Genomic DNA, 17,897 nt, shown 5'->3' with positions numbered 1-17,897 from the left:
GGTAGAAGCCCTGTTGTTGGCCTTGAAGGTGGAGGAAGGGGGCCACTAGTCAAGGAATGTGGGTGACTCCAGAAGGCGACCTGCTCTCCACCAATAGCCTGGAAGGAAATGGCACCTTCAGTCCTGGCCATGGCAGGCGGCTGAATTCTGCCACCAACTTCAGTGGGCAAGGCTTATAGATTCTCCCTGGAGCCCCGGAAGGCATGCTGCTTTGCCCACAACGTGACTTTAGCTGAGCGAGACCCACATCTGACTTAAGACCCAGAAAGTGAAAGTGTTAGTCACTCAGTGGTGTCTGACCCTTTGGGACCCCATGGACTATAGCCCACCAGGCTCCTCTGTCCATGGAATTCTCCAGGCAAGAATACTGGTGAGGGTTACCATTTCCTCCTCCAGGGGATCTTCCCGACTCAGAGATTGAACCTGGGTCTCCTGCATTGCAGGTGCATTCTTTACCGTCTGAGCCACCAGGGAAGCCCAAGGACTCAGAGTGTTAAGATAGTAAATATCTGGGGAGTTCCCTGGTTCAGGCTCTGCACTTTCACTGCCGAGGGTGTGATCAATCCTTGGTCAGGGAACTAAGATCTCACAAACCACATAGTGTGGTAAAAAATAAATAAATAAATTTCTGTTGCTTTAGGCCACCAAGTTTGTTCAGCAAATAGCAAGAGAAAATATACCTCCCACTCTGACACATATACTTCCTCATCACCTTTCCTTCTGATCTGTTAATAACTATAATTCAAATTTCAGTGTTTATGTAATATGAAACATTGTTCCCAGCTGATCCATGTAAAGCACCAGAACTATGTTTGTCGTTTTTTGTTTTCTTGAAGTTAATAATTGTTTTTTTTTTTTTTGGTTTAATTTCCTGTGTATTTGTGAATTCAGCCCTAAATATTTGATAACACTCTGTCAGGGGCTTAGTTGCAAAAAACAGATCCCACTCTAGCCAGAAGTTGTTACAGGATGTTCACATTCAGGAACCATGCTCAGACCACAGGGCTGGAGGTCAGGGAGAGGTCAGTCTTCCACCTCTGCTGTCCCTGAAAGTTAGATGCCTTCCCCTCTACCTGCTCTTGTAAAGCAGGTGTCTGTTATTGACACCTGCTTCTTACATTACTTTCCTGAGGAATGGACATCACGTGGATCCGCTGGTCTCCAAGGCTGAGGTCACATATCTACGCCCTAGCTGTGAAGGAGGCTGGAAAGCTCCAGGTTCATCTGGGCTAGTTGCTCTCTGGATCTGCGGCATTCTGGAATCTCCCCACCACCTCTTTCTGGATCTCTTCCTTGCCTCTCTTCTGTGCTGGACCTTGTGCTTCCTCACTGTCGTGGATCATCGCTCGCTGGATTCTCTGATTGAATGAGTGAGCTTGTCAACTGCAGGCTCCACTTTTTTAGAGTTTTTCACTTCAGTGGTTTTCAATTTTTGTTGCACGTTACAGTCACCAGGGAGCTTGTACAGTGAAGCTGTCTGACCCCTCCCTAACTAATTAAATCACGGGAGGGTGGGGCTCTGGGACTGGTGTCTTTAAGGCTCCCCAGGTACTTCTAATTGTAGGTTCTGGAGAACCCGGCTGTAGGGTGATTTAGTTCAGCTGTCTTGAGAAACAGGCATAGCTGGCATGTAAGTAGATTCTGTCAACTTGCAATCACTCACATCAAACCCTGAATACAGTGCCCTCCTCTACAACAGAGACGGTGGGAAATAATAGGAGGTGCAGGAAATCATGTTTTCTCTGACAGAAGTTAACTCTAAATTAAGTATCCCTGAAAGAAAAGCAGGGAAAACAATTTTACCTGTCATGCCTCCTTCGAGGACACAAAACAACTCTGTCAGCACCTGGAGCTCTTTTTCTTTTGAGTTGGTCAGACTCCCCCATGAGGAATTTTCTGTTCTTTTTCTTTTTTTTTCTTGCCAGTATCCTGAGATCTGAGTCGGGGAAGAAGATGGTGCGGGGGGGGGGGGCGGGTCCTCGATATCTGACATGTAAACTTGGATTTAATTTCCCGTTTTGGACCCGGGTCCTCCCTCCGCAGAGGTCCTTGGTGTCCCCCAGGGTCGAGGTCCTATTTTACTTCTTCTAGAGCATCAGCTGTCAGTCTTCCACCAGGGCAGAAGGGGTGTTTGGTCGACTGTGAGGAGAGGGAGAAGTGATCAGCGGTCTCCCTGCTCCTGAGGTAGTCATTCAGCTAACCATCATCTTATCAACCCCACCTCCACCCCCACTGCTGGGGTGCTGGATGCCGTGGCTGCCTGGGTGGGGTTCTTCCGTGGAAACCAGGCTGAGCCCCGGGGCGCTACGTGGCTCTCTGGGTTCTGCTCTCTCAGAGTTTATCCATTTGCTTCCCATTTTCCAAAATCTTGTTCCTGCTGTTTCTCATTCTTTTTTGTTCCTGTGCGCTTATTCCTTTAAAGTCGCCCTTGACTTCAGCCTTAACGAGGTGCAGGGAGGAATCACAAGTGAATATGTCCCATTTATCATCTTCCATCGGAGGTCTTCACCACTGCCATAATGGGAGTTTATTGTATGGCTTTGTGAGGACAGGTGAGTTATTTTAACTTTAGGGGATGGCTAGTTTAACGATTGCAATGTTAACTGTTCAAATGTAAGTTATTTTCCATGAGGCTCAGATTTCACTGTGAACAATAGATGTTCTAGAACCTTCTGGGGTGATGGGCTGTGTGAGAGGAAAGGCTCTGTGTTGAACATCAGTGGGACAAACTTTTTTTTCAGAGACAAGCTGGTTCCCATTTCGCACAGCAATGGGGTGATCTGTATCACAGATACTGCCGAGCACCGAGCTTGGGAATTTATGCTGCGTTTCTGACTTTGTGTGGGTTTCCATTCACAATTGCTGCTGGAATGTTCTACAGACTTTCTTTCCCAAGAGCTAGACTTGTGTGTTTGATTTTGTTTGGATAGTAACATTTCTGTCTTTGTTGCCAAATGCCAGGATTTGTAAAGTTGAACTCTGAGCTGTGAACCGAAATACAGGAAATCAGCGTTTCTAGGTGTTGGATTTCCAGGGAGAGGTCTTGAAATAGGGATCCACGAGGTTCTATTTTTGACCAGTTAGTTCAGGAAGGAGTTGGAGGTGAGCTGAGGGGTTAGGGGTCCCTGGGAGAGGCTGTGGTTTGTCTGCTGGTTGGGGAGGGACCAGGCTACTTGAGTCAGACCCCAGACAGCAGGTGGGGAAGGAGACGTCTGGAAATCTGGACTCTGGGCCACAGGCAGTTTGCCAGCTCCACTGAACTTCTGACAAACTGTTTCAAAGTTTTATCCTCCCCAAGGTGGAGGCTGCTCTGGGGAGCAGAAAGAGTCTGTATTACAAGGAAGGAACCCAGACCTTGCTGGTTAAGACAGGCCCCCGCTTCCCGCTAACTCTCAATAGGAGTTGGCAAACTTCTCTTGTGCAGGGCCAGAGAGCAAACATTTTAGGCTTTGTGGGCTGGTCAGTCTCTGTTGCATAATTCCTTTCGTTTTTTTTTTTGTGTGTGTGTGTCTCTTCAAAAATGTCAAACCGTTCTTAGCTTGCTGGCTTACAGAGGCTGAAGGCAGGCTTTGGCCCACCAGCTGTAGTTTGCGGAGCCCTGAATCACATCACTCTGTTTACCTCTCACCTCCCACAATTTGAACTATTTTGTTTATCTTCTCTTTCCTCTACTATGAACTTCATGAGGGCTAAGGAGGTGGCTACTTTATTCTCTGCTCTGACTTGAAGGCCTAGGGCTGTGCCAGGCACAGAAAGGGTGCTCCCGTATTGTTTGAATGATTGAATGCATTGTGAGTTCTAATTTCATCTCTGGTAACTCATCTGTAAAACAAGGGACGAGACCTTGGGGGTCCCTGAGGGAGCTTCCAGAGTTCAAGCTCTGAGATTCTAATTCACTGAGCAGTGTGGGATTTGGGTTCACGTCATAGCTGTATGTGGATACTCCAGCTGTCTCCGCCTGCTCCTGTGTGCAGGGCAGAGGTAAAGCAGATAGGTCCTAGGAGCTGAGGCTGACTCTTGCCTCTCACCCGCATCCTTCCGCAGACATCAGGTCAGTCTTGCCTGTGCTCAAAGCAGGATTTTCCTCTGAAAATGACTCTGATCCTATTACTCCTCTGCTGACAGTTTGCTGCTCCAGCCCTTGTCTAACAGACTTGATAGTCAAATTATGTAACAACTGATACAAGCGCAGGTGCTGACCAGTCAGGGCAGGTGTTGGATGCAAACAGTGGAAGTTGCCATGGCAACGTGTCCCGCTCTTCTCTGCCTCCTCCCTCAGCCTAGCCCCCACGATTCTCCACCTGGGCATGAGCATTCCACACTGCCCTTCTTCGTTCAGGCTTTTTCTTGCACCTGGAGTGAACTGCCCTGAGTTCCGTTTCCTTTGCCGGGCAAACTCCTATACATCCTTTATGACCCAACTCAGCTATCTGCCCCTTGGTCCCCAGGCACACTTACTTGCTCCCTTTCCTTCAGGCCTGTAGCACTTTGATGGCCTTATTCTTCTGGACTTGGGTTTGTCTCCCCTCTGAACTCAGTTCTCAATGTCTGGCTCCTAAAAGCCTCAGAAAATATTCACAGAATGAAACGGGATTGAAAGCAGAAGAATGAAACTTATATGATGGATTTTAGACTATGAATCATCTCCTGGGTTTGGGCTGTTGGCTTCATCACTGTTACAAGTGGGCATTTTTGTGAGGCTCTTACACAGTGAATAAATTGGGCAGCTGGGTCTTTAAGAATTGACACTTGTTCTAATTCGGGTTAGATCCCTGAGTCAAAAGATCCCCTGAAAAAGGCAATGGCAACCCATTACAGTATTCTTGCCGGCGAAGTCCCATTGACAGAGAAGCCTAGTGGGCTATTGTCCATGGGGTCACAAAGAGTCGGACAGAACTTAGTGATGAAACAACAACATATCCTAGTGGTGTCCCAGGACATCACTGGTGTCCCAGGGTGGGCCATCTGCATGGGGGTGGTGGGGGGAGCTGAGAGGCTGAGGGGGTGGGCATGGCTCCTTACCAGGAGTCCTCTCACATCTCTGGGCCCTGGTTCTCTCGCTTATTTTCCTAAGGGATCACTAGGTTCCCTCTGAGGTCCCTTCCAAAGGTAAAGTGTCAGAGGTACCATGAAAAAAGTATTGAGTTATCAGATCAGATCCTTTATCAAATATGACCCATTCTCTAAATGCCTCCTTCTCTGGGAAGTCCCCCAGGTGTCAGATCCCTCCACCGCAACATCATGGGCTGTAGTCCTAGAACCAGGCTGTCTGCACGAGCCCTTGCTGAGTGCCAGCACCTGAGGCCTTCCGCTGCTCAGCCGTCCCACACTCTGTGCCCATTTCACAGTGAGGCTCAGAGAGGCCAAGGGAGCGGTGGAAGGAATGCTCTGAGGCCCGCCCCTGCAGTCACCGACAGACAGTTCCTGCCTCTCTTCCAGGGATGTCCATTGGTGCACAGCCAGTCTGAAGGGTCAGGGAGTTGACACCCCGGAGTGGGGGAAGGGGGTTGTTAGATAAATTCCCAGCTTCCAAGCCCCAGTGGGATACCTCCAGGCTGCTCTGCCTGGTTTTTTGGCGGCTCCCCGCAGGGGTCCAGGCTCATTAAGGCACCTTTGGTTGGCTTTCATTCCTTCCCTGCCATACCTCTCCACTTCCAGGAACCAGTGCTTCCTGAGATCCTGTCCCAGATCAGCTATAAACTGCACCCAAATCCTCGCCTCATGGTCGGCTTTTGAGGACCTGCTAAGTGGGTAAAGCCAAGATTTGACTATGTCTGGCTGACTCTGCATTCCCTTCCCCATAGGGGTGGTGTTTGCTCTGCAGAAACTGTGGGTTGAGGCCAGAAGCCCAGCCAGGGTTCAGATGCTGCTTGTTTAAGGCCCTGATGCCTGGTTTTAGCGTGGCCTGGATAACTTTTCCGGGGATGCTTGCTGATTGAATATGCTTTCTTCCAGGAAGCAGGAAGCTGGAGCTTGAGGAGGATGATGTCCCTGCCTCAGGACTGGCTGTTGCCCCAAGCCGGGAGAGAAGGAGCAGGTAGTGGAGAGGAGGATGTGGGGGTGTCACCCCCTACCTCGCTCTGGTTGCTCAAGCCCTGTTTCTCTTTCCCTGGCTGCCCCCAGCCCCACCTGGCCTCTTGGCCACTGTCCTTGGGTTCCATGAATTTGGCAGGGAGACAGGGATCTTCTGAAGGTATGACCAGACTAACCAGAGACCTGCTTAGCAGGTGTGGTGAGGATGTTGGTGATGTGCATGTTGTGTAGGCTCTGGTCCCTGCCGTGGAGGCTCGAAACTGTCTTGACAAACCAGACCAGCATCCAGAGAACAGTTGTGTTTATGGCAGTTCAAGAAAGGATGCTGGAGTTGTCCAAGGACAATCTCTGGAGAAGGTATGGGGATCACTTATGTCCTGGTAGGGAACAGAGGGGACCCTAAGTGGGGTCCCCACGGAGAGAGAGCTCTGGGACTGCTCACAAAGGGGAGGGCGGGGACGAAGAAGGTCCACCTAGGAGGGGACACTTCCGCTTGCTGGCTAGAAGGGGCAAGAAAAGAGGGGATGGTAGCCTGGAGACAAAGCAGACCGCCCCATCTAGAGCTGTTGGCCAGAGGTGGTGACTTCAGCCCTGCTAATCTGTGGCTGAGGACTCACTTCTCCCATCACTCTCTTCTCTCCCTGCCCCAACCCCTTGCTGGGATCTTCCATTTGATGAGCCCAGCCAGAAGCTGAGATGCTGGAGTAGGTGGAGAGGCTGAAGAAAGTAACCAACCAGTGGGGCTTCTGTGGATGCAGCCTGCATTTCCCTCTGAGCAACGCCTGGTACAAAGCCCAGCAGCCCATTTTCACGATCCTGCTGCCTCTGTTTAAGCAGAAAATGCCCCCATCTGGGACATCTTGGTGTGTGGCTTTATTTCCAATTGGATGCCTCCTTTTCTCTAAACATGAAGCATCCGAACAGCCCCACGTTTGGAGTAATTGTTCCTTCTTGCTCCTTTGCTTGTACTTCCCTGACCTTGAAAGAGCCATTTTCCAGGACCATCACTAATGGACCTTCACGCGATGACAATAAAATATCCCAGCGCTCAGAGGAAAGAAAGGAGACGCTGTCTTGAGTGACTCCTTGTGTTCCCCGATGTCATCTCGTGAGACGGCCAAAGCGCTGATTTCCTGCTGCACGCCCACCCTGCCTTGGCCACATCGGCCTGGTCCCTCTGATGCTGGAAATGACAACCGTGTTCTCTGTGAAAATTCCACCTTCTCTGTTGAGTAATGTGATGGCCAACAGATTACCCACCGGGTTTGCTGACCCAACAGCAAAGCCACCGGTGTTTGGTGACTGGACACCAAACATTAAGAGCTGAAGGCCCACTGGCCTCTTGAATACCTAGCAAGAGGGGAGGATCCTGCCAGTAGCTGATTTTGGAATGTTCTGTGAGTTTTCTGAGAACTGAAAGATGCCTTACACTGGGAAAGTGGATCTCAGGGCTCTCAATATTTGTTCTTTCCTCTGCTTCCAGTTTGTAGCCCACTTCAGGGCTCATTGCCTGCCTTTTTGCTGTTTGTTATTCAGTTTCTCAGTAGTGTCCGACTCTCTGCAGCCCCATGGACTGCAGCATGCCAGGCTTCCTGGTCTTTCACCATCTCCCGGAGCTTGCTCAAACTCATGTCCATTGAGTCAGTGATGCCATCCAACCATCTCATCCTCTGTGATTTCCTTCTCCTACTGCCCTCAGTCTTTCCCAACATCAGGATCTTTTCCAATGAGTCAGCTCTGAGGGCCTAATATTCAGACCCCCAGCTGACCCTGCTCATCCTCTGCTGGCCAGAGGGTAGAAACAAATCCTCGAGCAGGACCAGGCTCCAGCCTGACCTGGGAACCAGAGACTGAATAACTGGTGGCCCTGGCAGTGGTCTAACCACCGTCTAGCAGGGGCAGGTGACTTCCTTGGGATGGGGTGGCCCTTAGGTGGGACATGCCCGGCAGAGTCATGAGCTGCATCTAAGCCAGATCTGTGGAAGGCGCAGTGCAGGATGGGCAGTTCTTGTGGGGTCTGAGCTCTAGGCTTAGGCAGAAGACCAGGTTCAGAAAGCCCAGCTGTGATGCGGGAGCCTCCTGCAAAGGCAGGTCCCCGACTTCTGGGCTGGACATTTTAAGGCCTTGATTCTTGCCTTGGCTCTGGCCTTGACTTCTGGTGAGGCCCTGGACAAGCATCCTTTCTCTTTCAGATTTCTCATCTGCAAAACCAGGCGTTGGGTAGTGACGTGATGTCCCTTTGGCCTGCACAGCCCAGCTTTGCTGTCCCTAGGGTCTCCCCTTTGCCCACATCACAACCCCAATCTGGCAGCCACAGCTCCAAGCGCCCGGGTCATCGTCCACCACGAGTTCCTGGCTCTGGCAGTCCCGTGGTGTGGATGCTATGGGCCCCTCCCTCACCAGGAGAGACACAGAGAGGATCTTTGACCTTCTCTCAGGTCCCCCGGTCAGACGATGGGAACCAAGGTCAGAACCCCTGACATAAACATCACCGGGATTTCACTTCCTCACACTCCTATCTGAGCCTGTCCCCCTCCGGGACCAAAGTGTCCAACCTGACCCTCATGAGTTTTCTGAGTTTTATAAACTGCCTTAAACCTATTGTGGCTTAAAACAATGCAGATGTATTTTGTAACAGTTTTGAGGGCAGGAATTTGAGACAGGTCTCACGGGGCTGAAATCAAAGTGTTGGCAGACCTGCTTTGCTTCTGGGGCCCAAGGTGAGCCGCCTTTTCCAGCTTCTTGAGCAGTGGTCCCCAACATTTTTGGCACCAGGGACCAGTCTTGCGGAAGACTTTTCCATGGGCAGGGAGCAGTGATGGTTTTGGGATGATTCAAGTGCATTACATTTTTTGTGCACTTTATTGCTGTTATTATTGCATCAGCTCCACCTCAGGTCATCAGACATTAGATTCCGGAGGTTGGGGACTCCACCCTAGACCTTTGTCTAGATTTTGCCCACATTCCTTGGCTTGTGGCTCCTTCCTGTGGTTTACTCTCTCTCACACTTGGTACCTCTTCTAACTCTTCCTTTATCACATCTCTGACCCACTCTGTCTCCTCTTCCCCCTTTTTTAAGGGCTCATGATTAGATTGAACCCATTTGGATAATGTCTCTTTCTAAATGTCCTTAACCGTATGCACATCTGTAAATCCTGTGGCCATTTAAGGTAACGTATTCTCAGCTTCTGGGGATTAGGGTGTGGATGTCTTTGGGGGCAGGCATTATTCTTCCTTTCACTCTGCCTCACTCTGAGGCTTGGGGCTTGACCCACAGCAGTTTTCCCGTGTGAAGAGGTGCCTCCTCCTTGGAGCCCTCCCTGACTACCCCAGGCAGAGGTGCTGCTCTGAAGCCTGCACTCCCGTGGCCCCGGGTGCTCCTTGCCACACTTGTGGGCAGTGCTCATGGTAGGTCTCGCTCCCTCACTGAGAATGTGTGGGCAGGGACCTGACCTTCTTCTCCCTGGGTCCCTGGTGTCTGGCGGTGCCAAATAAACACATAGTGCTGCTCTGGGGAGCAAGTGCTGGGTGGGATGGAGAGCTTTCCCAGGGCCCCTGGAACACAAGCAACTGTCCCAAGTGGAAACTGATCCTTGTCTTCAATCCTGGGATCTCTTAGTGGCAAATTGAAGCATGGGTCATAATATCCATTTTAGAAGGGAGAAAATAGAGGCTCAGGACTTCACCCTGATAGCTCAGTGGTGAAGAATCTGCCCATGCAGGGGACACAGGTTCAATCCCTGGTCCGGGAAGATTCCACATGCCTCGGAGCAAATCAGCCCGTGTGCCACAACTATTGAGCCTGTGCTCTAGAGCCCGTGCTCTGCAACAAAAGAAGCCATTGCAATGAGAAGCCTGCACATCACAATGAAGAGTAGGCCTGGCTCACCGCAGCTAGGGAAAGCCTGCGCGCAGCAGTGAAGACCCAGTGCAGCCAAAAAATAATAATAAAAGAGAGAGACTTTGAGAGGTTAAGTGACTGCCTGGAATCCCCACGAGAAGTGATGGAGTTAAATTCTAACTCAGTTCTTGTTATCTCTCCCCATCTTACTCAGTTATTATTTTTCAAATCGTCTGTTATGGGTTGAGTTGTGGTCCACATAGATTTAGACATTCAAGTTCTAATGACCAGTGCTTCAGGATATGACCTTATTTGGGAGCAAGATCATTGCAGGTGTCATGAGTTAAAATGAGGTCATACTGGGTTAGGGTGGACCCCCAATCCAGTGTGACTAGGGTCCTTCTAAAAGGGAGAAATTTGGAAGAAGACTCACACACACACACGGAGGAGGCTGTGTGAAGATAAAGGCGGAGGCTGGGATGATGCTTCTTCTAGAAGCCAAGGAACGCCAAAGATGATCAGCACACCACCCGCAGCCAGGGGAGAGGCTTGGAGCAGACTGTCACACATTTGTCTAAAAGGAATCAAACCATCTGACACCTCAGTCTTGAATTTCTAGCCCTAAGAACTATGAGAAAATACATTTCTTTGCTTAAGGCATCCAGTTTGTGGTACTTTGTTTCGGCAGCCTTGAGAATTGATGACTAATGCAGGCCCAGGCCTCAGAGATGTTGAAGCCTGTCTGAGCTGACCCCTCCCAGGCCTCCAGCATCCTCTCCTCTCCTCCTGCCTCTCCGTGAGCTGCAGTCACACCGGCCTTCCATGTATTCACTTCTTAGCAGCTGTGTTAGGGTATAATGGACGCACAGTGTATTGTGCAGTTTGACAAGTTTTGACATATGTATATACCCATGCAGCTGTCACCACTATCGAGATAATGAACAGATCAGTCACCCTTGGCAATCTCTCCACCCCGCCTCACCTCCTAGCCCAGGAGACAACTGTCACCATAGATTAGCTTGCATTTTCTAGAATTGTATGTAAAGGGAATCTTCTAGTAAGTGTTCCTTTTGTTTTGCACACTGGGCGTTTTCCAGTTTCTTAGAACTCCTACTGCCCTCCTGCCTCGTGGTCCGACCTTCCTCTTCCTGTCCTCCTCCTCACCCCTTGTTCAATCGCTCAGTCGTGTCCGACTCTTTGCAATCCCATGGACTGCAGCACATCAGGCTTCCCTGTCCATCATCAACTCCTGGAACTTGCTCAAACTCATGTCCATCGAGTCAGTGATGCCATCCAACCATCTCATCCTCTGTCATCCCCTTCTCCTCCCGCCTTCAATCTTTCCCAGCATCAGGATCTTTTCCAATGAGTTAGTTCTTCGCATCAGGGGCCAAAGTATTGGAAGATTCAGCTTTAGCATCAATCCTTCCAATGAATATTCAGGACTGATTTCCTTTAGGATTCACCCCTTGTTAACATCCCCCCAATTCTCATCAGTTTCTCAGAGGCTTCCTGAGCCTCAGACCAGAAGGGCTCCCCATTTAACAGTTTGCTAGAGCCCTGCATCTGCCCCGTACACAGCACGGGGCCATTTTACATCACCTGTGAAACAGGTTCATGCCTGTCTCGCTCACCAGTCTCGACAAGGGACAGGCCTGTGATGGATTCTGCTTACCTTTATCCCTGGCTCCCAGTAAAGGGGTGAACAGAGGATGTGATGCGTGCCTGATAATGGGAGTAGTGAAAGGATAGGGCTAAGGAGCTGGGTCTCTGTGGTCAACTCGCCAGTGATCATGGGCAAGATCATCAAGCCTGCCTTCCTCCTGCTTCAATTTCCCATCTTTTCTTCCCCTACCTCCACCACGCTGCGTGGCTGGAGGGGTCTTAGTTCCCCGACCAGAGAGGGAACCTGGGTCCTTGGCAGTGAGAGGGCGTCATCCTAACCACTGGACAACCAGGGAATTCCTTCCAATTTCCCATCTTTAAAATGGGCACAATAACAGTACCCTCCTCCCTACGTGGTCATGAGGTCTGAAGGATATGCTGCATGGAAGGAAGGAATTTCTAAAAGCACCTGACACATATAGTTGGCCCTCAGTAGTGATGGTCAGACATTCTGGGGGGTCCTGCCAAGGAATATGACAGTTGTGTGGCTCCAAGCTGAACTCTTCTTCTTCTGGATGGTGGGTCTACAAGGCTCATGGTCCCACTGCCTCCCTTGCTAACAGGCCCCCTAGTTACAAGCCTCTTGTTGCATCAGTGGTGCTGAGGAATTGACCAAGTGAGGATAAATCACTGGCGGGAACTTGTTCCAGTCTGCTGTTGGAATTTCACTGGCTGCTGACAGTGCTGCACTGTCCTTGAGTCCTCTTGCTGGGGACTCAGTCTGGATTTCATTCAGGACAGATGTTTATGCAGCAGACGTGGAATAATGGGTCTACAGGCCTTTTGGAAGGCAGAGCCAATGGGTGTGCGGGTGATGTGCAGCTATGGGTGTGGATTTCCCGCCAACTCGACATCAAGAAAGCCGCCCAGGCTCTGTGACCTTTCAGTCTTCTGGAGAAGCCCCCGACGGGGTGTGTCCTGGCCTCCACCAGGATCTGGCTTAGCGTGAGAACAGGTTAGGATGAACTCTTGAGTGGCTAGACTACTGTGTCTAGCTGGAACTATATCTAGGCTACTGTGGCCCAGTTGAAGGAGCCTTTGAAGACAGGGCAGGGTAGCATTGGGCTCCATGGAATCGAGCAGATGCTGGGCCAGGCCTGGGTGGGGTCTGGGCTCAGAGCACAGCTCCAGACATTATAGTCCACAGGAATGGCGCCCCCTGGGGTTGTGCAGTGTATAACCTGTGTGACCATACATGGCTGTCTTGTCCAGCGTTCTGGTTTATGGATTAGCATTTCCAGGCCAGGACCCAGATCCTTGGAAACATTGAGGAAAGCAGTGAGGAGTGGAGGGGAACACTGGTGATCTGTGGGCAGAGTCGATAGTTTGTAACCAGGTCTACCACTGAAGCTGGGGACCTCGGGCAGAGCCTCTTTGGAGCCTCTGTTGCTGCATGGTGAACACAGGATTCATCTGACAAGCCTCACTCTCTGCACGGGGTTATTGAGGATTATGTGAGCTGGGGCATGTGGAATCTTTGTAAGCTGCTGAGCAGGATGGCAAGTTATTGCTTAGTTTTTTGTGCCCTGGAGCGGGTGCCAATTGTGGGTTAGGGGTCTTCCACATCACTGCTGTCCCTGGGAGAGGCATGGGCACAGTCTCTGTTTCTATATGAGATTTTGGTTTTCTGGGCCTTTCTGGGTACTGGAGCCAGTATGAGACCCAGCTCTATGTGGGTGGATGTTGAGGGCTTTAGGGGGAATCTCAGAGGAGCCGCAGAGCAGAACCTTCCACACAGCGTCCTGCTTCCGGGGACTGTGTAGCTGAGAGCAGCTGGGGAAGCTGACTGGGTGGTCTCTGAGCACCCAGGGCTTGGGGTCCCATTTGGCCACTGTTTCCCGAGACCCAGGCAGAGCTCTGCTCCGTGTCACTGCACGCTGGCTGTGTGCCGCCATCCTGAGTGTCCGGGTAGGTGTCTCCTGTGGTCTTGGGTGGAGGTTCAGAGGGTGGGCTCTGGAGGGAAGCCGAGTGTGGTTTGAATCCTACTCCATCCTTTGCCACTCTGGGGTCTTGGGTGAACTGCTTTACTTCCTCAGACCCCAATTTCTCCCAGTACAGTAGGAGTAGGGCTTCCTAGGTGGTGCTAGTGGTGAAGAACCCACCTGCCAATGCAGGAGATGTAAGAGACGCAGGTTCGATCCCTGGGTCATGAAGATTCCCTGGAGGAGGGCACGGCGATCCACTCCAGCATTCTCACCTGGAGAATCGCATGGACAGGGGAGCCTGGCAGACTGCAGTCCATAGGGTGGCAAAGAGTTGGACACAACTGAAGTGACTTTGTATGCACGCAGGCAAAGTGAGGATAGCAATAGTACCTTCTGGAGTCAGCTGTGAGAATTCAGAGAGCTCAGATCTCCTTCCATACAGAGAAAGCACTCAGAGCAGGCAAGCGAGAAAAGGCGCCAGTGGACTCGACCTACCTGGGGATGGGCACTCATGGTTTAGTTGAGCCGAGATCCAGTTACCCACGGGGGTCTCCGGTTCCCGAATGCAGAGAACTAGGTGTGGTTCCCTGCACATCCAGGGCTTGGGGTTCGTGCACTGCCTGTACGGGGGCCGTGTTCTGGCCCCTAAAGCATGGGGTGGGGAACAGGGTGACCTTGTCTGCTTACTGCCCCAGAGACTGCTGGGATATTTTTTGGAGGGCAAAGTAACAGCAATAGAAGTCCCTAGAACAAACCCCAGTAATCTCAAAGATTCACATAAATGAGGTGGTCTCAGAACACTGATCTGTTGTCACAGACCCCAGGGCAGACGCTGGCAAAGAAAGCCCCAGAGGCACAGGTCACCCCCAAGAAGCTTCCAGTCTTCAGATTTGCAGGGCTGTGCCGTTCACGAATACGCTTGCTTATTCCTCATTGATTTGCACTCCATCCTGAGCTGTCTGGGTGTAGGGGCGGCAGGAAGTGAGGGAGCAAGATGTCCTCGAGTTCCCTGCTTTGTCTGCTGGGTTAATCGGTTCCGGCTGCCACAACAGAACCCTGCAGACCAGGAGGCTTCAGCCACAGAGGCTTATTTTCTCAGTTTTTCTGGAGGCTGGAAATCTGAGATTGAGGTGTTGACAGGGATCGGTTCTGGTGAGGTCTCCTTTCCTGGCTTGTAGTTAGCCACCGACTTGATGGACATGAGTTTGAGCAGCTCCAGGAGTTGGTGATGGACAGGGAGGCCTGGAGTGCTGCAGTCCATGGGGTCGCAAACTGTCGGACATGACTGAGCGGCTGAATTGAACTGAACTGAGGCAGCCACCACCTTTCTGTGGTGTGTCTGTGTCTTTATGTGAACTTCACTCAGTAGGTTTGTAGACAGAAGGAAGTGGGGAGCGGTTAGGAGAGGAGAGATGGAGGGATGGAGAGGGAGGGAGGCAAAGAGGACTCTGGTGTCTCTTCCTCTTCTTGTAAGGACACAAGTCCTTTTAGATTAGGGCCCCACCTGCTTGACCTTATTTAACTTGAAAGATTTCTTTACAGGTCCTTTGTCCAAATACAGTCACATTGGGAGTTAGGGCTTCGAGTTGGGGGGATCATAATTCATTTCATAAGCCCAGCCCAGGGTGGTGTGTACTAAAGGGACCGTGATGGGACAAGGCAAAAATGAAGGAGGGAATCCTTCCAAACCACCAGAAAAAGAGCAGTCTAGAGCAGGGGCTGCTCGTTTGGCTCAGGGAACATGGAGAGAACAGTGGGTTTGGGGGTATCCTTTGTTGCAGCGCTTGGACCCTTACTGTGGCGTATGGCCTTGTATCTGTGACTTAACCCCTCTGAGCCTCTACTTCCTCATCTGGAAAATGGGAATAATAGTATCTGCTCCATGAAATGGCTTTGAGGATAAATTAGGAAATTTACCTAGAGGGCTCAGCCCTGTCCCCAGCACACTGTGAGACAGGGGAGTGGCATTGATGGCCCCTGGAGCAGATGCCCTTGGGTTCCAATGTAAGGCATGGGCTAGGGTGGCGAGCATCCCTCACTTCATAGGCATTAATCTTAAGATGGATTATAGAAGAGCTGCTGGGTGAGGCCAGGCAACAGGGGCTTTGAGGCAGATGGGGAGATACATGTGACTTAAGGTCGAGGAGATGCAGGGGCTGGCAGGCAAACAAGGTGAGCATGCAGTGAGCTTCATCATCACTGGATAGGACAGATGCCAGAGGCAGACACAAGCCCTGTTCGGGCAACAGAATCCAGTGTGAGGGTCTCAGGGACCCAGTCTAGACATGTCTCACCTTTCAGCTCAGCAACCTGCCCTTCCCTTCTGATAGGAGAGGCACGACGCCAAAACAAGGTGCTACTAAATGCAGTTGGTGACATTCATGAGTCAGCAAGCTGTTTTATTTCATCAAAGATTAAAACTTTTTTTTTTTTTTGGTAAAATGCAAAGTTTCTTTTATATGATTTAGTGTTTTCAGGGTCATTTTAAAGGATCGGCGCTCAGAAGCAGGGGCTCTAGAGTGTTCTATAAATCAGAACAACGTGTGCTTTCTCTTCATGGGGGCCGGTACTTACACAAGAGCCCCTGATGACTGAGTCTGAAAGGTAGAGGGGATACCGAGGTCACAGGTCATGAGCTGCAGCTCCTGCACTGGTTGGCATGTCTCATCCAGGGTGGACATGATCAGTTCTGGGAACCTGTGTTAAAGGATCGAGGCACTAGCTGGCTCAATGTCCCCCTGACAAGTTCTCCAGGGAGATTACTGGGACTCTTCATGGGAAACGATGCAGCCCTAGCCAGGATCAGTCTGGATGTTGTTATGGGCTAAACCAACTACTTCAAATACTCTAGGCTCGGGGAGAGATGACCGCTGTTACAGCCCCCTCTGCCCCCAGCGCACTCCACCGTGGAGGTGGGGGGAGTTCCACATCTGCCTCCCACCATCTTGCCCACCCACACCTGGCCAAATAAGAGGCAGGCGTTGTGATGTTTTCCATGTCGGTGGGCTTCACCCCGCAGAGAGAGAAAACAAGCTTTGGGTTTCCCTTGTGCTGTGTGTGTGCATGTGTGTTGTGTGTTCCTAGTTAGGCTTGGGAGAAACTCAAAGTGAACTATCTTGGAATCTCAGTGGAATTTCTTGGCATAGTCTTATCTTAGGAAGGAGGAGGCAATTTGGAAGTTCACTGTCCAGGGCGGGAGGGTGGCTTTTCCTGGGGTCTCGCTGGCTTGAAGACTCATTCTTTTCCCCCTCTGTGGGAGCCCCAAGCCCGCCTCGGTGCTCCGGTGGACCCTGTCTGCGGGACCGAGTAACCTAGTACTTTGTCACTTGTGGGGCTGACTCCCACCCGCTGATGGTGAAGACACCACTGGGCGGGGCTTCCTCTGTCCAGACCAAGTGCTTGACACTTGATAGTTCATTTCTCCCTCCCAGCAGCTGTCTGCTGGGAGGTACTGCTCCATTCTGCAAGTTCTAGATGTGGAAGCCGAAGCCCAGAAAGACTCTTTAACTTGCCTAAGGTGACACAGCTAGAAATAGAGTCAGGGTCCAAATCCAGAATTTCCAGCTTGAGGTTTGTGGCTGGGGGTCAGAGAGCTTTCTTGACTCTAATTGGCTTTAGTCTCTCGCTGCCCCTCCTTCTGCCCAAGTGCCCCCAAAGGCCCTCGTTGTCTTCTGGTCTCTAAACCCCCCACACATGTGCTTCCTTGAGCTGGAACACCCGTCCACTTGGCCACCTCTCACTTTTTCTCAAGATTTGGCTCAGTGACCATCTCCTCCAGGAAGCTCTCCCTGACTACCCCCAAAGTCCAGGCTGGATGCCCCTCCAGGTGGTCCCATGGCACCCTGGGCTTCCTCCCAGCAGATGCTGATACCCATTGTTATAAGTAGGGTTCTGTTTGTCCAACTCCTCCACCAATGCAAGTGTCTTCAGGGGCGGGCCGGCTCTCAGATGTTTGATGAATGAATAAATGAGTGAATGAATGGTAGCTTGAGTCTCTTGCTACAGTGTCTTGTCAGCAGGGCAGCCTGGTTGCTGGGTTTCCATTGCTTCTCACTTCCCTGTGCCTTGATTTCATATGAAAGATTGAGAGGTTCGCAGTGTAAACGAGGGAGCCTGCATGAAGCCCTCAGAACAGCCCTGACCCCCAGTGAGCTGGCCTTATTCTGCTGGTGCTTCTCCTCCTGGGGGCGGGCAGGGAGGCTCGCCCCAGGCTGACCTACTTCTCCCTCAGGCATGCTCCCTGGGGTGAATGACTCAGCGTTTGGAAATCCAGCTTCTTTTTTAAGGAGCCACATCATTCCCCCATCAAACTGAAGATATTAGGTGAGGTTAAATGCCTGCTGACAGGTGGGGTGGGATGGACAGTCAGAAAATTGTCCAAGTCTCTTGGGTAAAACCAAGAGACTACTTAGCGAGGAGGACAGAAAATACAA

This window comes from Muntiacus reevesi, chromosome 2, assembly GCF_963930625.1.
Source record: "Muntiacus reevesi chromosome 2, mMunRee1.1, whole genome shotgun sequence".
Classification (NCBI taxonomy): domain Eukaryota; kingdom Metazoa; phylum Chordata; class Mammalia; order Artiodactyla; family Cervidae; genus Muntiacus; species Muntiacus reevesi.
Note: the sequence above shows the minus strand (reverse complement) of the source record.